A 25142-nucleotide genomic window follows, 5' to 3' on the forward strand; every position below is an offset into this window, starting at 1 on the left:
TTATGATGATAGCAATCATAAACACTCTCATCCATACATATTCCAACATAGTGACAGATATATAGAGAGACAGACAGAGAGAGAGAGAGAGAGAGAGATAGAGACAGACAGACAGACAGACAGACAGACAAACAGACAGAGAGAAAGAGAGAGGTGAGAGAATAGCATGAAAGAGCCCTCTCCCTGGAATATTATGAAATAATTGCTCTGATCTCAAAGGAAAATGTCCCAAAGTCTCTAAGGAGGCAAACTACAAATAAGGGACTTAAAGAGGAGTAATTTTCCCTTCTATGTCTGCCTGCTAAAATATTAAATTTCTCTTTGAATGTAGAATCTAAAAAGAACCTGGACCCACCCATCGCCTCCTGAAAACAAGAAGGCAGAAGAATTTCCTCTTCTCCAAAACTCTTACTCCAGCTTTCTCTTTTCAGATAGACATATAGCATCTCGTCAATACAACAGTGGAGAAAGTCTTTTGAAAATACTCTTCATTTGAACCTGATATGCTGAGTGTTCCAAATGAATTTGGAAATAGATAGATAGATAGATAGATAGATAGATAGATAGATAGATAGATAGATATAGAGAAGATAGAGATAGAGATAGAGAAAGAGATAGAGATAGAGATTGAGAGAGATAGAGATAGAGATTGAGATAGATATAGAAATATATAATGGTCAAAGAATATGAACAGTTTTCAAATGAAGAAATTAAAGCTATATACATATATATATATATATATAATCATATGGAAAAATGCTCTAAATCATTATTGATTAGAGGAATGCAAATTAAAACAACAATGAGTTATCATCTCACAGCTATCAGATTGGCCAAGATGAGAAACAGGGAAGATAAGCAATGTTGGATAGCTTGTGAAAGGATTGGGACACTGATGCATTGTTGATGGAGTTGTAAATGGATCCAACCTTTCTGGAGAGTGATATGTAATTATGCCCACAGAGCAATAAAAACTGTTTATACCCTTTGACCCAAAATTCCAATTCTAGGTCTAGGTCACGCATCAGTGAATAGAGGCTTGGGTGTAGAATCAAGAAGACACGTCTCCATGAGCTGAAAAAAGGAAAAGTCCTACATGTTCCAAAATATTCATTGCAACTCTTTTTGTAGTGGCAAATATTTGGAAACTGAGGGATTGCCCATCAATTGGGGAATGACTAAACAAGTTATGTTACATGAATGCTATGGAATACTGTTGCTTTATGAGAAACCATAATCGGTTGGACTTTAGAGAAGCATGGAAGGACTTACAAGATCTGATGCTGAGCGAAGGGAGCAGAACCAAGAGAATAATGTACACATCAACAACATTATGAGATGAACAGCCTTGATGGAAGCAACCCTTCTTGACAGTTCAGAGAACTAGGACAATTGTATTAGACTGGTAATGCTCTATATTAACCCCAACTAGAGGAAGAAAAACTAAACAAAACAAGGAAACAAACTTCCCTTCAGAATCTGATGAACACTTTATAAACATTATCTCTTATGTATGTCTTTCCCTTAATCCTAATTCCTCCTATCAAAAATTACTAATTTATAAAAAAAATTGTCAAAATATGTATGTACAATGCTAACTTGACTGCATAGTGTAATGATAAAATCCAAACTGTGTCTCTTTTCATAATGTTTTAAGGGTTGTACTTGTCATCATGTCTACATGCATACATATATGGCTATTAAAACCAATCTCAACATTTTTATGTTTAATTTTCAGTAACATGAGGGGAAGAGGGTGGGAAGGGAGGGTTGAAGGAAATTTTGTAACTTAAAAATTTAAATGTGCATATGGATGAAAATAAATGAAAAATAATATATATACATATGTTTATATATAGACAGAGAGAGACAGAGAGAGAGAGAGAGAGAGAGAGAGAGAGAGAGAGAGAGAGAGAGAGAGAGAGAGAGAGAGAGGTGAGTTAATAGCATGAAAGAGCCCTCTCACTGGAATATTATGAAGAAATTGCTCTGATCTCAAAGGAAAATGTCCCAAAGTCTCCAAGGAGGCAAACTACAAATAAGGGACTTAAAGAGGAGTCATTTTCCCTTCTATGTCTGCATGCTAAAATATTAAATTTCTCTTTGGATGTTGAATCCAAAGAGAACCTGGACCCACCCATGGCCTCCTGAAACAGGAAGGCAGAAGAATCTCTCTTCTCCAGAGCTCATACACCAGCTTTCTCTTTTCAGATAGACATATAGCATCTCATCAATAAAACAGTGGAAAAAGTCTTTTGAAAATACTCTTCACTTGAACCTGATATGTTCAGTGTTCCAAGTGAATTTGGAAGTTTTAATAACTTGAAAAATTTTATAGGCTTTTGATATGGCAAGCATACATGTATGTAGACATGCATGTATAATGCATGTGAGGGAATAATGAAATATATATGCATTATGTATAAATAAAATTACATGCTTAAATGTAGAGTTATTTGTTTGTTCCTAGACAGGTTTTATATCCTTGTGGAAGCTCCTAATAAGGATCTTCTACCATCAGCAGAAAGGTCAGCACCTTCTCTAAAAGATAATAGTCTTATACAATTGCCTGGAGCAAGGACATTTTAAGAAACTTGCCCATGGTCACACAGCCAGGATGCATCAAAGATGGTCCTTGGGTCAGCTTCCTGCCCACTCAGTTGCATTAGTAATGATAAAATCCAAACTTTGTCTCTTTTTATAATGCTTTAAGGGTTGTACTTGTCATACATATCTACATGCATACATACATGGCCATAACAGCCAATCTTAACATTTTTACATTTAATTTTCAGTAATTTTATTGGTAATCTCATTTTCTCGGGGAGCTAGCTGACACAGTGAATAGAGGCTTGGGTGTAGAATCAAGAAGACATGTCTCCATGAGCTGAATTCTGACCTCAGACACTTACCAGGTATGTGATTCTGAGCACGTCACTTAACTTTGCCTCAGTTTCCTCATCTATTAAATGAGCTAGATAAGAAATTGCCACACTACTCTACGATCTCTACCAAGGAAACCACAAATAACATCACACAGTCAGACATGACTGAAAACAGCAGAACAATAGTGTTTTAATTTTCACATTGGTAACCATGGATATTCATAACTGTGCAAGAAAGAAAATAAAATGAAAGGTATAATTCATGCAAATTTGGGGAGTGACTGATATCCTTCTAGACTCCGCTCCCATACTCTGAGATCCTAATGGATCTCAAATAGCATATAAAGCAAACTTTGCTGAAAGATTATCTTAAGCTGATTGATCCTTAATGATCTTCATTAGCAACCTCCAGAAAACAGAATCTTGGAGGTGATGTCCAGACTTTGCCAGTCTCAGCTTCTTTCAACAGCAGCTACAAAAGTTCCTCTCTTGGTTTTCAAAGATCAAGATAGAGAGTTTTATAGCAGTAGAGAATATGATACAATGCCCTGACAGAACGGAAGTTAAAATTCAGGATAAAAACTGGTTTTGTTTTAAGAATTTTATTTGCTATATAGTTTTTTATGGTACTATAGATTTCATGTATTATAAAAACTGAATAATGTCTAAAATCAGTTTTTTTTTTTACTGAAATGTTAGCACAAAAGGTCGCAAAATTCTAGGAAATTTACTAGTGAGAGAAATGTTTTGTATGTTACCAATTTTATTTTGAGTATTCATTTTTGTTTTATGGGTTGTTTCATGGTTATGTATTAGGAAAACCATATTATCAGAATTGTGCCAAGATTGTTTTACTGGGTATGGTTGCTAAGAATGCTTTGACTTCTCATAGCCATAAGTAAGAGGTGAGAAGTGGACATCAAAGGTGAATGAGCCTCCCTGGAAAGGCTCAACAAGTTGAGGATAAATGACTAGCCTGAAACCCACTTGATGAAGTCTACCACAAGCAAAAGAGGACATCCTTCCCGAATGGAAAGATAAGAACAATTTATTTCAATGGCCATGAAGGTGGCTGAAGCAGATGCTCTGGAGTGCTTAGAGTTAGTCAGACAACAAAGACCCCAAGGTCACCACTGCATCCCCACAAGATCACCAATCATCTTCTCTTTGGTCTTGCCACTAGACTATGATGACTCTGGAAGAGAGTGCGGCTAACAACTTCCTCACCTAAGTATAATTCACATGCAAGTCAAGATGTCATGCCGGGATATCATTGGTCCTCTTCTAAACAAAGGATAAACAATAACCATATTATCAGAATAAATGTATCATTATAAGGAAAGATAGGTTTAAAAAAAGTATTTTCAGTAAGCCCTAATGAAAGATTACAGTTTTTAGTAGTCATGGAAATCAGTTCCCTATTTCCCATAGGTACAATGTATCAGCACTTGCCTTTGTTTTACTTTTGCTCCCTTTTTGAAGATTGATTTTATATATGCACTAAGGATGTCTCCCAGATAGATCAGAAGCTCATTGCAGTTATGAAGAATTTCAATTTCGTCTCAGGAATGACACAAATTGGGCTAATAAGAAAAAACTTATTGATGGATTGTAAAATACAAAACACCACAATCGCATGTGATCCTCACATCATAGTAGGAAGTAAATACTACAGGTATTATACCCATTTTATAAATTATACTCATGTTATTACTCATATATTATTCATATAAATTATACTCATTTTATAAATGAGAAAGCCGAGCCTCAGAGGGATCAAGAGTATTGTCATAGTCACAAAATGTAGTAGTTGACTGTTTTACTGCTTAAAATTCAATCCCACAACAATGCATTTAGAAGACATTTGGGAAATGCCAACTGTAATCTACAGCCATTCTCCTTTAAACTTTCTAAATTTGGTCCTAGGCATTTTGAAAGAGAAATGATATGTATTCAGATATAATGGACAGAGCAAACTCATGTTTTTCAGGCTGAACAGTTGATTAATATCATTCCAATACCATTTATAACAGCACTGCAAACAAATTAATATGCATTGAGCTGCAGGGACACAAAGGAGAAGCATATGAAGATAAACTATGTGTAAACAATGTCATACCCTGTGGAACTGGTGTGAAATGGAAATGACTAGTGAATTAGAACTTTAGAATCTTGCTAAATAACACATTGAATTCTGTTCCCTTGGGGGGAAGACTTAGATTCTCTTATTGATCCAGAAGAATTCTAATTTTTTTCAATTGGATTTGGGGTGGGATGATGTAGTGATAGAAACCATATAGTCAAGTTCCCTCATTCTGTTGCTTTATCTTATTTTATTTTACATTTTGGAAATGGTTCTTGGTTGTTTAGACTACCATTAATCACTTCCCTATTATGTCCCCCATGGAGCCTTCTCAAAATAAAAAAAAAAAAATTAAACAAAAATTTCCAAAACAAATCACTGTCCATACATTTCTGAGAAAAGCCCCATCATTTTATTGAAACAGGAATGTGAATCAAATAAGCCCCCTGGAATGAATATTGACTATTGCATTTTCTTCTAGTTCTATTATATTTTAGATCTGTCTATTGTTGGTTTTTGTCCTTCCTTCTTAAAAAGGACCAATGGACTCAGGAGAGTGAAATCTTTTTTTTTTAGGTTTTTGCTAGTCAAATGGGGTTAAGTGGCTTGCCCAAGGCCACACAGCTAGGTAATTATTAAGTGTTTGATACCAGATTTGAACCCAGGTACTCCTGACTCCAGGGCTGGTGCTTTATCCACTGCATTCCCTAGCCGCCCCTGGAGGGTGAAGTCTTTACTTGGAAGGGATTTGGATTTAAGTGAGGCAGGGTTGTGCAAAGTCTTCAGTCTCACTCTCTCCTCCAGAGTTATCTGGGTCCAATGACATAATAAAATAAGTATAGCTCAGGATGACTGAAGGTGGGCTATGATTTCATAATTGTAGCAATTACAAAAATATTTTACACCTTCCCCAATTCATTTTGCTACATTTTCTTTAGCTCCTACATGCATTCTCACATTTCTAAGAATTCCTTATAGATTTCATTCCTTAAGAATGGGATAGAAATTAAACCTGAAATTTCTTTCATGCATGGATCTCCCTCTATCACTGCAGAACAGCATCTTCTCTGTATCTATAGATTTACCTAAAATACTAAAGTTCCACTACTAAAGTACGTAAAGTATTGAATCCAGGGTCACAAAGACAGAATACGTAAACAGTAAGATGACCTCAGATTTTCCTCACCTCTAACCATTATACTATGGTACATCTGATTACTTACTCATCCCTCAATCTCATTATTCCTTATGACACAATAATCTTACATTTTTAAAATAATGCTTATTTAATCATCTGCCCAACTATTGGTGTCCCAATTTGTTTCCAGTGTTTTGTTATCCAGAAAAATGCTGGTGATTAATTTGTCCATAGATATTAAACTTTTGATTTTCTCTGTATCTTTCATTTGAATGGCAAGTTAAAAAAAAATTGAGTCAAGGGATATGAACAAATTGGTCATATTTTTCCATAAGTATAAATTGACTTTATGGATAGAAAATGAATGCCCAAAGAATAATTTTCATCATTTTACTTGTATTCCAGTATTTAATGAATTTGAACTAACTATATTTTACAGATAAGAAAAATGAAGTAAAGGAAGATGAAGGTCTTTGTGAAAGTTCTCCAGTAAGTAACAATGCCTCTCAGGTCAATTGTTTTCTTCACTTTGCCATGCTGCTCTTACTTTCAACTTTTTTTTTTTGCATGACATCTTCTAAATATTCCTATATGGGATGGTATTGAACTAATTCTATCATTTCCAGGATATGTTAGAACCCTTTAAATGAACTCAGTAGCTCAAAAGAGTTTGAATGGAAAAAATGGATAGCAAATAGATGAAAAATGCCTGTTATCTAGATTATGATATGTATCTAGACTGAGCATCCTTTGAGTTGTCTATTAGGACAGATTGGAAATGGACAAAAAACTGGGCCTATAACTAACCAGGAAGAGGGAAGCAGACTTGAGTTCTTGGCAAATAACAGAATTATTTTAATTATTTCAAGTTTCTACCTGAAACAAAGACCCAGTGTGATATTCTTCTGCTAATTTATATAGCTATGATTTATGGAATACAGTAGTCTCTGAAAATCTGTATTTAAGGATCGTTCAGAGGGCAATAAAAGAGCTACTGGAGGATGTGATCTTACTACAACTCATCACAAACAAAGGATTATGAAACAGATGTCATACAAAGTATGTAATCAGATAAAAATTCTCAAAATAAAACAAATATCAATTGATTATATAGCAAAAATGATCAACATTTTACAAACTGTCTGGGTTCAACAATGGGAGCCAGACAATGGGCAAAGAATAGAAGTACTCCCTCCAGGAGATGGATAAAATGATATGATCTAGCTTATAAAATACAAAAAAACCAGGGCTGAATTGTAATCAGCATCATCCAGAGCTTTGCACAGTGCCTGATATTCAGTGAGTGAAAGAAATGCCAGTTGTTTGATCACTAGATAGAAGACCCATCCATAAGCCCTTAGATTTATTTCAAGAATTTACATGCCAGATTGTGAATTTCTTAAAACAAAATGAAACAAAAGAAAGTGATAGGCATCTAGGGTGGAGGATAAAGGATAGAGACCTGGCCCTGGAGCCAGGAGGACCTGAGTATAAATTCACAGCCTCAGACACTTAATACTTACTGTGACCTTGGGTAAGTCACCTAAACCCAGTGCCCCACCAAAAAAAAAAGACAGATCATAAACTCCTTGAGAGTAGCAAACCATTTCATCTAAATACCATAGGTAAAATGATCTTCAAAGAATAAATATTTACTAAATTTTGCAATGGATTTGTACTCTTCACAGAACTGTCCACTTAACGCATATTAAAATCCATAAAGGATAGAATGGTTTAAGGTGATTCATTAAAATGTTTGGCTAATTTTTGTCTCATCTAAGTATATAGCATCATAAAATTTAGATCTAGAAAGAATCTTAGAGATTTTTTTTTCCTTCTCTGAACCGCCAGTCCTTAGGAGTCACTGGCACAATGTGGGCATTCAATAAGAGATTGCTGAAGGGCAGCTAGATGACACAGTGGATAGAGCACCAGCCCTGGAATCAGAAGTACCTGAATTCAAATCCAGCCTCAGACACTTAATAATGACCTAGCTGTGTGGCGTTGGACAAGCCACTTAACCCCATTGCCTTGCAAAAAAATAATAATAATAATAATAATAAGAGATTGCTGAAATCAACTGGCATTAAAGGGGAAAAGGATTAAGGATTTTCACAGAGTTAAAATATGGGGCAGCCATAACAGAACCTGGACTTGAACTCAGGTCATCTGATTCTAGATCCAGCTCTCTTTCCACAAATCCTTTTTTTTTTTAGATTTTTTCAAGGCAGTGGGGTTAAGTGGCTTGCCCAAGGCCACACAGCTAGGTAATTACTAATTGTCTGAGGTCAGATCTGAACTCATGTACTCCTGATTCCAGGGCCGGTGCTCTATCCTCTGCCACCTAGCCGCCCCAACAAAGCCCTTTCTTTTTTTTTTTTTTTTTAAGATTTTATTACTTGATTTTATTTCACACCAGGTGGTAGATGCAAGGCATTCCTTTTTAATAAAGAATAGACAATTAGCTTCACTCAGAATACACTTTTAATGCACATTTAAAAAAAAAGGATTCATCTTACAAATTGTTTTGCAATCCAAATATACAATAGCTTGGAAAACAAATAGTTTAGAAAACAAAAGCCAATGTAAAAAAGACTGATTAAAACAACTAAAACAGTACAGGTTTTCATATGGCTCTGATTTTACAGTTTTCTTACTGCATCATCAATATCAGAAATCTGTTCCTTCAGCTGGCTCCACTGCTCTGGATTTAAAGAAATACCTTTTCTACCAGGTTTCATTTCACCTTCCTGATCCATCCAGTATTCTCTAATATCAATTAGGACTTTTCCTTTAAAGTGCCGAACACTGACATATCTCATTTTTCCAATCTGGAACATATGATCATGTCGGCTGCTGCTGCTTTGCTTGGATGAAGCTGGTGCTTTAGAACTTTCTCCTGTCTTTTGCTTCTTTATGGGTTTTTCTGGAAGAGCTTGCTTTTTTCTCTTTGCCTTTTTGTCAGTTTCGCTGTCAGAATCACTCCCAGATGAGCTTGAAGAAATAAGTTCCTTTGATTTGGGCATTCTAGAGTTACAAAGCTAATGACTCAGGCTGGAGCTGAACTCAGGTATTCCTGCCGGCCAGGCCTGGCACTCTGAAATGTGCAAGATATCCGGGGTGGTTGCTCCGCTCCTGCAGCCTCGCACTCCGCCAACAAAGCCCTTTCTTAATAGAAAACAAAGTGTGTTCATGCTATCCTTTAAATCCTTAAAGTTCCCCTATATTACGACTGATATATTTTAATATACTCTTTGGGAGGTATGACTAACTTTTCATTAAAATATGAATTTTATTTAATTATGCCCTCACACAGACACATAAACCCACTAATCTTGAAAAGCAAGAAAGCCAATTAAAATGTTCTAGAGTGCATTACCATGAAATATAATGAGGCCTTCCAGCAAGTGGGCAAGTCCATTGACATTAATGATAACATCTGCTATCAAAACTACTTCCCAGCAGGAAGATTAGGGGAAAACTTGTAAAACTCAAAATAAATAAAATCTTAAAAAATGATAATTTTTTTCCATGAATGTAGATTTTAAATATATGTAAACTGCTTTTCTTGTTATGTGTCTCTTTTGCCACTGAAAAATGCCGGGGAAAATATCTGGGCAACTGAGAATGCTGACAGGTTTTATACTGGCTGACAGGTTTGATGTGTTAAAATGTCCTCATTTATGTAAAGGCTAGTATCCCTGTTAACCTGTTAGCACTTCAAATGTGATTCCCACCTAAGAACGCTACAAATTTCTCCAAAGTGTTTTCTTTTGCTTCTGAGGTAAATTCAGATTAGTTCTGATTAAAAACCAAAACAGGTTTTTTGATGTGAAAATATAGCCTTTAAGAATAACAGTTAAATAAAGTTAACTTGGCAACCAAAAAAAAGTGCTTCCCAGTCAAGATTCAAATTTTATTATCCCACTTTTTAGAGTTCCTTAATGTCTTTTTTTTCTTTAGGTTTTTGCAAAGCAAATTGAGTTAAGTGGCTTGCCCAAGGCCACACAGCTAGATAATTATTAAGTGTCTGAGACCAGATTTGAACCCAGGTACTCCTGACTCCAGGGCCGGTGCTTTATCCACTGCACCATCTAGCCACCCCATTAATATCTTTGTATTTCCCACATTGGATTCATGCCCTAAAAATGTCAAAGTTACAACTTCTCAAGAGTTTGTTTTCTCTATAGATTTTCTCTGACCTGATTCCCCCCCCCCCAGTCTCATTTTCCTCATTTGTAAAATGAGATTGAACTAAGTGACCAGGAAAGACACTTCTACTTTATATATTTTTTAGGCTTTATTCAAGGCAAATGGGGTTAAGTAGCTTGCCCAAGGCCACACAGCTAGGTCATTATTAAGTGTCTGAGACTGGATTTGAACCCAGGTACTCCTGACTCCAGGGCTGGTGCTTTATCCACTGCCCTACCTAGCTGCCCCATGAAAGACACTTCTAGTGCAAAATCTATTCTCTTTTGTTCTTTGTCTCAGTAACAGGAAAGAAACAAACTTTGTCCTTTCTCTTTTTTCTTTTTTTCAAGATTTTATTTGAGTTTTACAATTCCCCCCCCCATCTTACTTCCCTCCCCCCACCCCACCCCCCACAGAAGGCAGTTTGCTAGTCTCTACATTATTTCCATGGTAGATATTGATCCAAGTTGAATGTGAGGAGAGAGAAATCTCATCCTTAAGGAAGAAACAAAAAGTATAAGAGATAACAAGATGAGAGAATAGTTATACTCTTTGCAAGTTGGAAAACTTCATTCATGGCATTCATATCCCATCATGAAATAATGGTTGGCATTATTAGGTGTTAAATAAATGTTTTTAAATGGATTGTTCTTGCCCAGTTAGATTGTCACAGGGTCATCCCTCTCATTGCCAAGTTTTACATATTGTAAAGCTCCCCTCCCCTTCATTGGCCAAGTCCAATATATGTTTTAAATTAGTTGTTCCTAACAAATCAGTTAAACCTCATGTCAGTGGCAAAGAACAAAAACCATTTATTAGAAATATCTAGGACTGTGAGATAAAAATGCAGTAAAGTAAATGCTCCCAAAACATATGAGCCAAGCAAAGAACTTTCTAGTCTACCAAACCTCAGGGATGGAAGGTAATTAATCTAGTCAGCCCAGGTCTAACTCCTGCCTCATCCTTCCCTGTCCCTAAGATTGATCAAAACACCCAGAAAGTATTGGGATAGTCATTTGCTCAGTGCCGCAAGTATACCAAATCACCAGGCACAAGAAGCCAGAACTGCTTCATCAGGCGCTTAGCTCAACCCAAGTGCTAGGGAGTGCAGAATCTAGAAAAGAAGACACCACCTAGTACATGTGAGCCACATATCAACAGCAGAGAAGAGATCTCTCAGCAATGTACCATATGACTGGATCAGACACTAATGTTTGACCTCAGTGCTAGAAGAAACCTCAGTTTCCAACAGTGTCAAAGGCATGATTCATGTAACCATATGGAACTTAGTACTTCATTCATTTTTGTTATTCTTAAATATTGCTTTCCAAAACCCCACTTCTACATGTGTCACTAATCAGAGACCACATCTCCCAGATATAGAGCAAAATGCTTAGCATGTTAGTAGAAAAGGACAAGAAATATATTAAGAGAAAGTTAAAGTATCAGCAAAATACTCATCTCCCCAAACTTCTTTGCACCATTAAGAATAGAAGCTTATAACAATAATTTCACATCTTTCTGCAGAGCCTAAAAGTCCTTGCCTGCTTGTATAGTCCTCTTAAAACTTGCCATTGGATCCATCAACTCTGCTAAGAAAAAGTGAAACTATTGATCTTACATACTCTTAGCTCACTTAAATTCAATTCACCTGATTCCATGGTCCTCTTTGAGACAAAAGGACAAACAACAACTTAAATGAATAATCATTTAATGAGCTGTCCCACTCTTGACCAGTTGGGAAACACAATTCCTTCCTTCCTTCCTTCCTTCCTTCCTTCCTTCCTTCCTTCCTTCCTTCCTTCCTTCCTTCCTTCCTTCCTTCCTTCCTTCCTTCCTTCCTTTCTTCCTTCCTTCCTTCCTTCCTTCCTTCCTTCCTTCCTTCCTTCCTTCCATCCATCCTTCTTTCCCTCCTTCCTATGGGGATTGGTCATTGTTTGAGCCATGGCTCAAAGTGAATTTCTGGGGGGCAGATAGGTGGCACAGTGGATAGAGCACTGGCCCTTGGAGTCAGGAGTACCTGAGTTCAAATCTTGACTCAAGACACTTAATAATTACCTAGCTGTGTGGCCTTGGGCAAGTCCCTTAACCCCATTGCCTTAAAAAAACAAAACAAAGTGAATGTTTGGACCAGAAACATTAAGGGTCTTCCCCTCTGAGATTGATTCTTTTTTTTCTTTTCTTTTTCTAACTGTAAGTAAAAGAGGTCATTCTTTGCTTCATTTTTTTCTTACCTGCCTGATTTATGGAATGGGCACTGCCTCAGTCAAATTAAGATCTGTTAAAATCTTTAGTTTAAAAAGACCAAGATCTTTCACTGCATCCAGGGGCACTTCTCTGGCCACTGGAGGAAATGAGACTGGTGGGTTTGCAATCCTTTACTTAAATCCAATTCTCTTACGTGTCATAGCATCACCTTCCTGATGCCATGGCCCTCTTCAAGAACAAAGGACAAACAACAACAGCGGTATTTTCATCTCAAAGAGACTAGTCTTTGGCAGATGATGCAGTCATTAGTATCAATGGCAATGATTCCCACTGCACAACTGAGGACTTAACTGACTCATAACCTTTGAGTCCATTCAAAAGTCTTTACCAATCCTTCAAGTGCAGATGGGGCAATCTCAGAAACTAAGGCTTCCACCAAAAACATGGGATTACAATAGTTTTTTTCATTTACATAAATTCTATGAATGTATTAAATGCCCACTCTATGACAAGCACTTTGTTTCCTTGGCGGTCAATAACGTTATTGCGTACATAAGTTTAGAATCATGAAAGCTTCCTCAGTTTTGTAGTTGTCATTTAAGCCATGATAATATTCCCAGTCCTTGAATGTAGAGGGGGAGAAAGGAATCTGAGAAGTAAACATCACCTACGACATGCTGAAGTAGAACCAGCCTCCCCTTCACACATAAACATTCATCTAGAGGCCACACATAAAAACCATCCACCCCCACCTCTGAATGGGTGGGTTCTTGAGCTCCAATAGACATCTAAAAGTTCACAAGCAATGAAGCAATATCTCTACACCGACCATTTAATCTGTGAGATGCAGAAGGGCTTGGGTCCAAGAGGACTCTACAGTAATTAGACAAGCCAACAAGGATTAACTAAGAATTTAGTAGGAGCTAGGAATCCCATGTGCAAATACAAGGAGAAAGATAATTCTTTTCTTCATGAAATTTGCCTTCTAATGGAGGAAGCTAAAAGTGGAGAGGGACTAGGGAGGAATGAAACTAGATTGACTCCTTGAAATGGAGATTTGGGGAGGAAACAACCAATTTGAAGAAGAGGCTGAAGGAGTACAAAGTATTGATAATGTGGGAAGTCCAAGGATGAAACAAGCTTACCAGGTAAAGCGGTCTACCACAAGTAGAAAAGTCAGAAGCAGTGGTTCATCTAAAGACTGCTAATCTCTGCTAACTGCTATCTATCTCCACATAATCTTTTGTTTTTTAGGCTTTGCAAGGCAATGGGGTTAAGTGGCTTGCCCAAGGCCACACAGCTAGGTAATTATTAAGTGTCTGAGGTCGGATTTCAACTCAGGTACTCCTGATTCCAGGGCTGGTGCTCCATCCAGTGCGCTACCTACCTCCATGTAATCTTAAAGAAAACCTATGCCCCCACACTGATGCTCTGCATGTCATATCACAGAGATGGTCTAGACCAAGACAATGGCATAGTGAAAAAACTATTGGATATGGAATTGAAACACAAAGAGATGAATGAATGGATAAATTGATGGATGGATGAAGAGAAAGATGAAAAAAATAATTTGCTAAATGCTTTTTTCTGAGACAAACAGACTATTAAGTGTTAGGGACACAAATAAAAAAAATTAAATAGTCTGCTCTCAAGGACCTGTTGCTCTAGCTGGAGAAGACCACACATAAAAGAATATTCAGCTGTTGGGTACATACAAAGAATTATAATCCATAAGGGTTCAATTTTTAAAATAAATGAAATATTTCTTAGGTAATGTCACTAGATCAGATAGCAGGAAATGGGGCCTGCGAAGTCCAGAGGCTAGGCACCAGGTTGGAAGGCCCGGGGGTCTTTCATATCATCCAAAGCAAGAACCCGGACCAATTGTTCCCCTTCTCAGAGCTTCACTGTAAAACATGAATAATAATAAATTCACTGGCAATGTCACAGGATTGTTCAGAAGAGAATACTTTGTAAACTTTGAAGTTTTATATAAACTCTAAGAATGCAAAGTTAAAAGTAATGTAATTCTTGTTCTCAGAAAGCACAGTAGTTTTTTCTTTTTTTTTTTTAATCAGTCCTATAATTTCTTCAGGGTAAATGGTAAAAAGCCTCTCACATGGCAGGTTGGCCACTGCTCCACAAACTACTCCACAATTTGACATCTTAGTTGTCTCACATACTGAGAGGTGAAGTAACTAAGGAGCCAGGGTCCCACAACTTGTCTTGTCTAGGTCCAGACAGATCTTCCAGTCAACAAAGCTTTATCTCTATCACTCTACAACAAAGAGATAAAAACATACATGAATACATACATACAAACAGGCATCATGAAAATTGGATGATCAACTTGTTTGAGCCACAGCATAAATTGGAGCCAGATTTGGGATTTGGGGCAGGACTGAAAAGTCTGCTATTTATTCAGTAAACAATGGGAAGTCACTGAGGGTCTGATGTGAATGCTGTTCATTCAACAAGTCACATAGACAATGATGTCAAAGATTGATTATATCTGGAAGAGTCTTGCAGCCAGATCCCAAGAAAGTTAATGAGGACCTTTCTTAGGAAAGAGACAGGGCTGAAGGGGAAATGAATTTGAGGAATATTTCAAAAGGAGAATTGTTTGACCAAGATTTATGCTCCTTCCCACCCCCTCTGATCCAGGAAAACGGTTATCGGTGAAGTATTGCTACCATGGAGTAGAGTAAAAAAAAAAAAGTTCTGGAGTTAATAGACATAGTCAGTCCATTTTAATTAATTCAAGTTATCAATGGTTCATTTATTAAGTGCTCACAAGCATCAAGCATTATACTAAGTACCAAGAATTAAAAAAGAGATAAATACAAAGTTGCTGTTCCCAAGAGCCTTACATTCTACTGAGGAAGATAATACAAATATGAATATATCTATCTATCTATTCATATTTATATATACATATATGTATATATTTGAATAAATTATATACAGGATAAATTCAACTATGGAAGGAAGACAAAAAACATTAAGGAAGACTAGAGAAATCTCCTTTAAAAAAGTAAGATTTTAACTGAGACTTGAAGGCATTCTGGAAGCAGAGGAGAGGAACTGTCCCAGCCATAGGAAAGAGCTAATGAAAATACAAAGGCTAGAGATGCAGCATCTCTTGGGAGGAACAATAATGAGGACAGTGTCACTGGACTATAGAGTATAAACTGGGGAGGGAAGTATAAGAGGATTTTCAATTGGAAGAGGCTAGGATATGAAGGGCTCTGAATACCAAACAGAAGACTTTATATTTGATCCTGGAGGCAATAGAGATCATTGATTATACACCTGCCATGATCAGATCTACACTTTAGAAAGATCAATTTGAGAGCTAAATGTAGGATGAACTGAGGTAGGAGGGACTTGAGACTGGGAGATCATTCAGCAGGCTATCACAATAGTCTAAGAACAAGAGTGATGGCAGCAGAATCAGAGGAGAGAAGGGGGCATAAGAGATGGAAGAACTTGGCCATGGATTGGATATGGAGTGAGGTCTTAAAGAGAGATTGAGGAATTAAAGATGACACCTAAATTGCAAGTCTAAGTGACCCCAAAAATAATAATGCTCTCAGCAGTAAGAGAGAAGTTAGGGAGAGGGGAGTATCTGGGGGAAAGATATTCAGTTCAGTTTAGGATATACTGTGTGGCAGATTTCTAAGGGACAATCAATTTGAGATCAGCAGTTAGAGATGTGACCCTGGAGGTCAAGGTTGAAGCAATATATCTGGGAAACAAATTCATGGGAATAACACCCATTGAATCTTTGGTAGTTATCATCAGGATGAAAAGGGAACTGTTGCCTCTGTCTTCTTGCAGATTGCAAGTTTGTTCTCTTGTGGCTTCTTTTCCTTATCAAGGATGCCCTTCTCATTCCTATTAATGTATCTCATCCAATTAACGTAGTGTCTCCTAGTGACAATCTTGTGCATGAAAGTTATCTTCAAGCATTAGGTCAATGACTCATTCTAAATCCACAAGTAGTTGACTCTCTCACCTTTCTGCATCGAATCATAAATGTCCAACTAAATGGTGCCATAGAGATCAACTAGATCCACCCTTACCACACATCCCCACCCCAACCACATTCATTTTAAACCTGGAGAAGGATAAAGGAACTTGTGACTTGGCCCAGGTCATAGAGACAATCAGTGTCAGAGGCAGAATTAGAACCCAGGTCCTACTATGCTCAAATCATAATCCATTTGTAAAATACCTCATTGGGTGTGAGATAAAGGAAACAATGAAGATGGGAAAGTGTCCTGGTTTAGACCAACTCCCTCTCTAAACTCTTTCAAGTGATTAGAAATCCCAAAGAGGGCATGAAAATGATCCACTTGCTTGAGAACCTCACAGACCGTAAGACTCACCTCAAGTCTAATTCAAAGATGTGTGAGTTCCTGAAGCTTTAGATTCAAAACTGTGTAGAGTGTAGACTTAGAGGCAAAGTAGAATCAAAATATAAAAGTGACCTCAATGGCCTAAGGTGGTCTTGGAAAATCGAACTGGACCGAAGTCCTCCCTCTGAAATACAGTGACTCTGTGGCCTAAGAGACAGTTAAACTACTTTAGCCTCAGTTTCTTCCCATGTCAATACTTGATAATTACAGTGTTGCCTAGATCAAATCAACATCACCCTCAGTATTGCCATCATTTACATAGCACTTTGCACATATATTTATAAATTTGCATGCATATATAATATTTTGCAGATATCTTATTTGAACTTTTTTTTTACAGATAAACAAATTGATCCATATCAAGATTAAATGATTTTTCCCAGGACTGCACAGCTAGTAAGGGTCTAAGCCTTCTTTAACTCTAGGTCTAGGAGCTCTTATCCACTGTGCCAGCTAACCACCTCCAGATGATGCCAAGTTCCCATCCAGGAACAAGTCAATGACTTTATGATATACTATGATAAAGTCTATCCCCAATATCTGGGGCCCAGATGAGTTGGTATCTGACTCCAGATCTCCAAAGTGTGGTGGAGAAGAGAGAGTGAATACGCTGGCTCTGAAAGTTTGACTCTCTTAGGAAATATTAAAATGCACTCAGTTCAGCGTAAAGCAATAGTGAAGAGCCCTTTCGATAACTTTAACCTTGTTATAACAGATGTTCCGTGAGCTCAAGTGGAACACTGGCTGACTTCAGAGAGCTGAGAGAAACTCATTCTCCTTCTCATTGCTGCTGTATCAGGGCAATTGAGAAGAGAAGCAGAAGGAGAGGAAGCAGGGGGTAGTAGAAGCTGGAGTTCTTTGGTGCTGGGAGAATGAAGACACTGAACAGGGGAGACAGCAAAGCAAGGCCTCAGATATCTTTAGAAACAGAGCAAAGAGAAAGGCAGATGGAGGCATTTTGGGAATTGCATGGGTCCCTGGGAGATGACCTGGAGGAAATCCAATTGGGAGCAAGATTCTCCCAGCATGATTCTTGGCCTGGCATCCCACTTCATACCCATACTTACACATCTTTCAGTTTTCCTAAGAAAACATTCTGTTACTTGCGCTCCTGATTTACTTTCCTTGTTTAATTAACTTAGAAGTTAAGAAGGCATTATTTTCCCTTAAACTCTCTATTTAATTAAATGTAATTTAAATCATAAGACATTATTCTGCACTGGGAAGAACACCAAATCTGAAGTCAAAGAATCTGAGAGATTAAGCTCTGTCCTAATAGCTCTTTGACCTCAAGTAAGTCACCAGACCTTTCTGAGACACAGTTTTCTTGCTTGTTCCTCCTTCTCCTACCTAAATCTTTCCAGTTTTAATCTGTGTCATTGCCATCTCAAAGTACCTATTTAAAATGCATCTCCTGTCTAAAGAGAAACCCTGAAAAGTCAAGTATTACGAGTTAGAGTTTAATTATTTAAATAAAGTTTTCTGCTTTCATTCAGCCCCTTAATAAAGAGAATTGTGTTCACTAAATGTGACTCCATGGACAAAGGGAAGAACTAGAAATATGAAAATGTTTTCATTTAATAACATTTATTTTTACAACATACAACCAGGCTCAGCAAACATATCCCATTTTGCTAAGAATATTAAACAAGATAAAGCAAACTGTATCCAGATCATTTATTTCCATTCCCTTAGGCAACATGCAGAGACATCAGGCTTCAAGAAATATAATTAGTCCCCCAAAGGTCTTCCAGGTAAGAATGAGATGAGTCAAATTCTAGCAAAAGGCAGAATGGGATAATGGAAATATCACAGATTTTGGAGTAAGGACTCTGGTTTTAAATCCAATATTTGGATTTTGTTACCTAAGGAACCTTGGACAAATAACTTCCCCTCCATATACCTTTGTTTCCTCTGAAAATCCCCAAACAAAATGAAAAGATTCTCCTCCAAAGAGATGTGGGAAATTGAAGGTTAAAAAAAAAGCATGTAGCATCATCATCAGGCTTCATCAAATCATTCATTTGCTTCACTTAACAGTATTTTTATATAAAACCATACTCTATGGTGATTATTGAGAAATGACAGTAATGTATAAAAACATAACAACATCAAAAATAACAGTAACTAGTGTGCATACAGCACTTTGAGATTTTACAAGCACTTTAAAATATCTCCGTTTACTCTCACAATAATCCTAGGAAACCAGTACTATTATTCCCATTCCACAAATGAAGAAACAGAGGGTAAGAGAAGTTAAGTGATCTCCCCAGGGTCATTTAGCTAACAAGTATTTATGGCAGAATTTAAAGCTAGGACTTCCTGATTGCAGTTCTAACCCTCGATCCACTATGCTACCTCAATGTCCTCTAGATATTTAAAGGAGAAAAAGAAGGAAGGAGGAATAAGAGGAAAAGGAAGAGGAAGAAGAAGAAGAAGAAGGAGGAGGAGGAGAAGCAGAAGGAGAAGGAGAGGAAGAAAGAAGAACGAAGAAGAAGGAGGAGGGAAGGGGAGGAGGGGGAAGGAGGAGTCGTACAAGAAGCAGAAGAAGAAGAAGAAGAAGAAGAAGAAGAAGAAGAAGAAGAAGAAGAAGAAATATTTTTCAGAGGCATTGTAGTATAGTGGATAAAGGGCTGTTCTCAGAGCCAGAAAGGTATCAATTTAAGTAGTAGCCCCATCTCATACTGGCTATGTAACTTTGGGTAAGTTGACATCCTTTCAATGTTCTATGTAACTCTCTATGTATTTTATTTCATGCATTTAAAAACATTTTCCTTAGAAAGGTTCCATGCATTTCTCCAGTCTAACAGATGGGTCCATGAAATGAAAATGATTAAGGACCTCTGGTTTAAAAAATATGAAGAATATCAGGTCAAGATAAAGTTTCAACCTTCATTTATAGTGAGAGTCTTCTCACCCATGAGTTCCCTATATCAAAAAATCACAAGTTGAGCCCATGTGCCTAATATATTGTTTGGAAAACCTTTCCAAAATTATAAAACATTTCCTATCTTTTTTATACCAATTGATTCATACCTGACATGACCATGAGCCATGAATTATTTCAGACCAGGAAATGTGATGGGAGAACAAATATACTATGAAACGATGTTTTTTAAAAAAAAGTAGGGCTAGAGGGATAAGAATGAGGGATATTCAATGTAAATCCCACATGCTCCACAATTTTGTCCATGATGTCTAGAGAATGGGGAGAAAGCCATCTGCAGATTGGGAACATGGACAGAAATAATATAGGATTAAACATGGATGGTGCATGATTATGTCATTTCACTCTTCAATATTGCAAAAGTTTTCCACATTTTTCTAACATCATTGAGCTCATCGCTTCTTAAAATACAGCAGTCTTCCATCACATTTATATGCAACAACTTTTGCAGCCATTTCTCAATTCACATTCAAAGTTATAGTTGCTAACTAAATTTCCCTCCATTTTGCTCCCTATCTTACTCTTAGTCTCTTTTGCACCCTATACCTATTACCTTCTCTTCCTCACTTTACCTCCCGATTTCCTATTTTATCCACACCTCTAAAAATATCTCTCATATAGTTACCTCTACCCTCCTAATTTTAATCAATCTACCCTTCAAAAAGTCCCTCACCAACCCTGTCCCCCAGTTATCTTTCCTCCCTATAAGATCTGATGTCTTCTCAACTCATTAGATTTATGTTGTTTTCTCTTCAACAAAGATGAGATTAAGGTTCCAATATCACCAGTCTCCCATTCCCCACCTACGTTTTCTGTATTATTAGTTCTTCCTTTCATGTCCTATATTTATAATTTTTCTTATTAACCTTTTTCTTGCTCAGGTTTAATATGACATAAAATGAAAGAGTTTCTGGTAGAATAACTCAAAATTCTCCAGCCACTTTGGCTGATTCTCCAGCCATTACATCATAATCAGACCACAGGATCATTTGGTGCTTTGAAAGTCCACATAATACTGAAGGCTTTATTTAAATAATATATGGTCACTGGACTCTTAGTGATGCCTTCAATATGCACACTATTCAAGTAGGAAGAAAGAACCAAAGATCTGGTTCTAAACTTCAAAAAATTACCTTCAAAAATGGGTTTATTATCTAGTTACATTTAACCAAGATTTGAAGAAAAGGTATATATTCTCTATAAAAATAAGCATTTGTGTGTGATTCCAAACTATAGAATAGCATTTTACTAATATCTCTCTTGAAGATGAAACTGAAGGATATTGAAATAATATACCACAAAGAATATTGGGTTTGAAGTCAGAAACCCCAAAGTTTCAACTTACTCAGTTGTTTTAGGAAAATAAGATGAGGAAGATGAGACAACTGCTCTAACTCTCTCATATAACCAATATCCTCAGACTCTAGAATGAGCAGCAAATGCTTTTCCTTGATTCCCATAGAGTCTTTATTTCAATAATGTCTTTCATTTTGAAACATAAAATTCATCCTCTTGAGACCCTTGGAAATACAATTTTCCTCATGACACCCTAGACAACCTGATCTTGCTGGACAAAACCATCAAGAATTATACTCCATGTGGTTCCAAAATTGGACAATTTAGCAGATTGGATCCTCAGATTCCACTATGGGATAAATAGGTCTGGAAGGGAAATAAACTATAGATGCTAGGGGACATGAGCAGCTAAATCTCCCAGGGAACATTTATAGCAGATGGCAGTCTTTTCTTCACAAATGGATGGCAGAGACACTGGCAGCAGCTTCTACAAATTCTTACAACCCTACCCACAGCCAGATGACTTCAGAAATAAACACAGAACACTAACTGCATGTTCCCCACTTTCTACCTCCTTAAATTGAGTGTAGAACTTCTTACATAAGAAATCTCTTCTCCAGAAAGTAGAGTACAGACTAAGTACATTTACCTCAAGGCTATTAGGAAAGGATATCCATGAAAACTTCATCTTCCCTTCTCTTTGACTAAATCACCTTGTTTAATGCCTCTCAATAACTCTACAAAATCATGTTCCATTCTTTCATTCACTACTCAAGTGAGGTGAGATGAGTCAATGGAAGGATAAAACCCCAGGTGGCCCAGGAAGTCCCACTAATGAGCAGCTAGGTAGTAAGTGACAGATTTGGACTGAAGCAGCTTCCCACTGGGATGCTGAGGGGTTTGCCTTCACTACTCTATAATTTATTGGAAACATGATATCCAGGCCCATTAACGAGCTGAATCTGTAGGAGGCAAAAATTCACTTGATCAGGGTGGGGATAGTCTGAGTGTACCACTGCAGAGGACATGCACACCAAGCCCTGGAGCAGGCAGCTGGGAGGCACTAGCCCCATTTCCCAGAATATCCTAGAACTCACATTTGTGAGTGCCAAGGGCAAAGGGAGCATTTTAGGCTGGCATCCATGAGCAGCTCTGCTTTATATGATCACAAAGGAAAATGTGGGAACAATGGTTCTCATGGGGAAGGAAGTTAGAAACTCATCCTTCAAGAAAGAGACTCCTCTAGAAGTTAGTGAAAAAAAATTAGAACCTAGTTGATTATTTGATGCTTTGAAAATCCAAATAATAACTAAAGCTTTATTTAAATGATTTATGTTCACTGGACTCTGAGTGATGCCTTCAAACAATCAAAAACAAAAAACCTTTAGCATTCCTTATATGTCTCTGTCTCTGTCTCCCTCCAAGTATCTCAGTTTCTCTGCTTAATTCTCTTTTTCTCTGTGTCTGTGTTTGTGTGTGTGTGTGTGTGTGTGTGTGTGTGTGTTTGGTCCTCTAACTAACTCTGTCTCTATCTGTGTGTGTGTGTCTCTGACTCTGTCTATATTTTTCTGTGTCTGTCTTTATCTCTGTCTCTCTGTCTTTCACCTCTGTTTCTCATCACTGTCTCTGTCTCTGTGTGTATGTCTGTCTATGTCTCTGTGTGAATGTCTGTCTATGTCTCTGTGGGTGTGTCTGTCTCTGCCTCCTGTTTCTGTCTGTGTCTGTATCTGTGTTTTTCTGTCTGACTCTCTCTCTCTCTCTCTCTCTCTCTCTCTCTCTCTCTCTCTCTCTCTCCTCCCTCCCTCTCTATCTCTCTGTTTCTCTGTCTCTGTCTCTCTCTTTCCCCCTCATAACCCATTATCAGAGTCCAAATATAGCAGTTTTATCTTGATCTCATTGTTCCCTGATAATCATAATTTAAATTACTCACTCTCCCTTCAAAAAGTCCAGCAAATTCCCTTCCTAAATACCTTTCCTTGCCTATTCTATCCAATCTATCTTCACCTTAACAAATCCTTCAAGAATCAACTCCAAAACTACCTCCTCCATAAAGACTTTTCTGATCTCTGCAGTAAGAAATTAGATTTATTTCCTCAAATCTTTCCTATAACTCAATAGCAGACTCTTCCACAATTAGTTGCTGTCTTTTATTGCCTATTTGAGTCATGTCTCCTGTATTGGATTGTAAACTGGCTGAGTAAAGGAGATAGGTCTTGGTTATCTTGGTACCCCCTCCCCCTTCAGCACCTGAGACAGGCCATTGTCTATATTAGGAACAGACAGTTCAGACTTTTTATAAGTGGACCATTTAGCAGAGCTCAGTAAAGTGATTTTTATGTAATGAAATTTTGCCTGCAGACTTGAGGAAGGGAGGGTTGAAGGCAGAAACACTCCCCGCTGCTTCCACGTATATCCAGAGAGGAAAGCCACTGGTACAAAGTTCAAGGACACATGGGGGACAGAGAAACACTCAGAGCTGGGGCCAGTCACCTGGGGACCTGACCAGAACCAGACCTCTTGGGCAGGGAAACATGGATACAGAATGAAAGCAGACAAACAGGTGGGAGTCTCAAGCTAAGCCCCAATCTTCCTGTGACTACTCCCAGAATTCATTCTTTCATTTCCATTTAGAGGGTTTTTTCCTTTAGTTATGATTTTTGGAGGGGAGAGGCCTTAGCATGCCAAGTTGAGAGGGAAGAGAGATTAAAAGCATAGTACTGTATGGTAGAGTTAACAAAGGTGTTTTTTTTTTAAATGCAGAATTCTTTACATAGAAAAATTTGCATGATGCAATTTTTTGTAAAGTGAGAACTGTATGTAGAAAGCTTTTGAAAGATCAGATAAATAGGGCTTTGAAATTAAAAGTATTTTTTGTACAAGTTCTTGAACCTCTTCACTTCTTTCATTCATCTATTAAATAGCAATAATAATACCTTCCATAGCTACTACTTGTGAGATATTTTATGACTCATTTGACCCTCACAACTTTCTGTGAGAGTTATGAATCTATAGACAGGATTTCTCAAAAGGTCCTAGCACAGTTTCAAGCTATTGAAGTTATACACTAAGATTTGAGATTGGGGCAGCTAGGTTGCCCAGTAGATAGAGCCTTGGTCCGGGAAGAGAACCTGAGTTCAAATCTGACTTCAGACTGTTAGCTGTGTGACCTTGGGCAAGTCACTTAGTTCCATTGCCTTGCAAAACAAAAACAAAAGAAGATATTATATATATGTATATATATATATATATATATATATATATATGTATTTGTAGACATGGATACTACTAAACTGAAACACAGTGTATCTTGATCAAAGTCAAGGATTGGAAATCATAGGCTTAGATTCAAAGTCCAGGAATTTATTCCATTCTGTAGGCTATTCTAGTCCTCTGGACTGGAATAGATGTTCTGGCCTCGGGGAATACACGCACCATCATAGTTCCCAAAGATATAGAAGGACATTTGGTGGTTTGTCTTCAGTTTCAAATTTCATTTCCCATTTGGAAATGAATCCCTCAAAGGAAATCAGCATCATGAACCTATATAATGCTTGCCCACATTTCAATTCTCTTTATCTTTATTCACAAGAGAAGTAAATTGATATGATTCTAATCTCACATCAAATCCATTGAATAAGTCATTAGTTTGTCTTCATTGTTTTTTTAAAAAAACAAATTCTTATCCATAACTTTGTGATAGTCTCTTTTTGTTCAAATCTCAAATGTCTTTTTTTAGTTTCACAGAATCACAGATCACTGATGGAAAAGATCTTAGTAGCCTTTCAGTCTAATCAATACTTATAAAAGAATGCCCAAATTCCATATACCTGAGAAGGGGTTGTGAAGTCTCCATCTGAAAATTTTCATCCAGAAAATGGAAATATGCTCTACACCAGTGCAATCCATTCTATTTTAGTAAAGTTGTAAGTTGTGAGGAGTTTTGCTCATTTCTTCAGGACTAAATCTACCTCTT

General features: G+C 37.3%; 1 long non-coding RNA gene and 1 pseudogene across 1 annotated transcript in view; both read right to left on the reverse strand.

Moving 5' to 3' along the window:
- LOC141522982 (uncharacterized) overlaps nucleotides 1-25142 on the reverse strand; it is an 87231-nt gene that overhangs the window by 57814 nt on the left and 4275 nt on the right. The gene's annotated exons all lie outside the window — the stretch shown is intronic.
- LOC141522981 (activated RNA polymerase II transcriptional coactivator p15 pseudogene) lies at nucleotides 8511-9255 on the reverse strand (annotated as a pseudogene).

This window comes from Macrotis lagotis, chromosome 4 (assembly GCF_037893015.1).
Source record: "Macrotis lagotis isolate mMagLag1 chromosome 4, bilby.v1.9.chrom.fasta, whole genome shotgun sequence".
NCBI lineage: Eukaryota > Metazoa > Chordata > Mammalia > Peramelemorphia > Peramelidae > Macrotis > Macrotis lagotis.